This window comes from Xenopus laevis, chromosome 2L (genome assembly GCF_017654675.1).
Source record: "Xenopus laevis strain J_2021 chromosome 2L, Xenopus_laevis_v10.1, whole genome shotgun sequence".
Classification (NCBI taxonomy): Eukaryota; Metazoa; Chordata; class Amphibia; order Anura; family Pipidae; genus Xenopus; species Xenopus laevis.
The window spans coordinates 57,538,521-57,541,214 of NC_054373.1; the positions used below are offsets into that span (position 1 = coordinate 57,538,521).

Sequence of the window (2,694 nt, forward strand, 5' to 3'; positions counted from 1 at the left end):
TATATGTCTATGTAAAATGTATATAGATGGATGAATATGTATATGTCTATGTAAAATGTATATAGATGGATGAATATGTATATGTCTATGTAGAATGTATATAGATGGATGAGTATATATATATCTATGCAGATTGTATATAGATGGATGAATATGTATATGTCTATGTAGAGTGTATATAGATGGATGAGTATATATATCTATGCAGAGTGTATATAGATGGATGAATATGTGTATGTCTATGTAGAATGTATATAGATGGATGAGTATATATATCTATGCAGACTGTATATAGATGGATAAATATGTATATGTCTATGTAAAATGTATATAGATGGATGAATATGTTTATATCTATGTAGAATGTATATAGATGGATGAATATGTATATCTATGCAGAGTGTATATAGATGGATTAGTATGTATATGTCTGTAAAATGTATTTAGATCGATTAATATGTATATGTCTATGTAGAATGTATATAGATGGATGAATATGTGTATGTCTACGTAGAATGTATATAGATGGATTAATATGTATATGTCTATGTGGAATGTATATAGATGGATGAATATATATATGTCTATGTAAAATGTATATAGATGGAATAATATGTATATGTCTATGTAGAATGTATATAGATGGATGAACGTGTTTTTATCTATGAAGAGTGTATATAGATGGATGAATATGTATATGTCTATGTGGAATGTATATAGATGGATGAATATGTATATCTATGCAGAGTGTATATAGATGGATGAATATGTATATGTCTATGTAGAATGTATATAGATTGATGAATATGTATATCTATGCAGAGTGTATATAGATGGATGAATATTTATATGTCTATGTAGAATGTATATAGATGGATGAACATATTTTTATCTATGCAGAGTGTATATAGATGGATGAATATGTATATGTAGAATGTATATAGATTGATGAGTATATATCTATGCAGAGTGTATATAGATGGATGAATATATATATCTATGCAGAGTTTATATAGATGGATGAATATGTATATGTCTATGCAGAATGTATATAGAGGGATGAATATATATTTCTATTTCGAATGTATATAGATGGATGAATATGTATATCTAGCATTCATATGGATGGATGAATATGTATATGTCTATGTAAAATGTATATAGATGGAATAATATGTATATGTCTATGTAGAATATATATAGATGGATGAACGTGTTTTTATCTATGAAGAGTGTATATAGATGGATGAATATGTATATGTCTATGTAGAATGTATATAGATGGATGAGTATATATATCTATGCAGAGTTTATATAGATGGATGAATATGTATATGTCTATGTAGAATCTATATAGAAAGATGAATATATATTTCTATGTGGAATGTATATAGATGGATGAATATGTATATCTAGCGTTCATATGGATGGATGAATATGTATATGTCTATGTAAAATGTATATAGATGGATGAGTATATATATCTATGCAGAGTGTATATAGATGGATGAATATGTGTATGTCTATGTAGAATGTATATAGATGGATGAATATGTATATCTATGCAGACTGTATATAGATGGATGAGTATGTATATGTCTGTAAAATGTATTTAGATCGATTAATATGTATATGTCTATGTGGAATGTATATAGATGGATGAATATGTATATCTATATATGCAGAGTGTATATAGATGGATGAATATGTATATGTCTATGTAAAATGTATATAGATGGATGAATATGTGTGTCTATGTAGAATGTATATAGATGGATGAATATATATATATATGTCTATGCAGAGTGTATATAGATTGATGAATATGTATATGTCTATGTAGAATCTATATAGAGGGATGAATATATATATATATATATATATATATATATATATATATATATATATATATATATATATATATATATATATCTATGCAGAGTGTATATAGATGGATGGAGATATATATATATATATATCTATGCAGAGTGTATATAGATGGATGAATATGTCTATATCTATGTAGAATGTATATAGATGGATGAATATGTATATGTCTATATAAAATGTATATAGAAGGACGAATATGTATATGTCTATGCAAAATGTATATATAGATGGATATATATATCTATGCAGAGTGTATATAGATTGATTAATATGTATATGTCTATGTAAAATGTATATATAGATGGATTTATATATATATATATATATATATATATATATATATATATAATATATATATATATATATATATATATATATATATAATCCAGTAAATGGACCCGCACTCTTTCTTAATAGTGAAATAAATGTGCTTTTATTCACAGGTTCATTTCCAACGTTTCCGTCCTCTCTGGGACCTTTTTCAAGGATAAATGACATGTGTACAGGTGAATCTTTAAATACAGTTCAAAATTGGCGCCAAGTGTGACGTCATGACTTAGAAAAATCCTTCACAAGCAGTTAAAAACATTTATACAGATGTGAATGTAATTTAAATACATACTTTCCACCACTAGGTGTCGCTGTTGTGCCAGCTGAAGTTGTGCTCAGATAAAGTGAAACAAAAGTGTCCAATATATGTGTCCATTCCAGGAAAGTCCATGTTATCTGCAAATTTATACAAATGTATCATTCTGTTGTTACAATGACTGGCAAGAGATACCAATAAAAATAATAGCATGTTTT

The 2,694-nt window shown here is 26.2% G+C and overlaps 1 long non-coding RNA gene across 1 annotated transcript; it reads left to right on the forward strand.

The window, feature by feature from the left end:
- The first annotated feature begins 2,338 nt into the window (after nt 1–2,338).
- Nucleotides 2,339–2,694, forward strand: LOC108705446. Its single transcript, XR_001933781.2, has 2 exons — nt 2,339–2,396; nt 2,526–2,694. It is a non-coding gene; the product is annotated as an uncharacterized LOC108705446 (long non-coding RNA).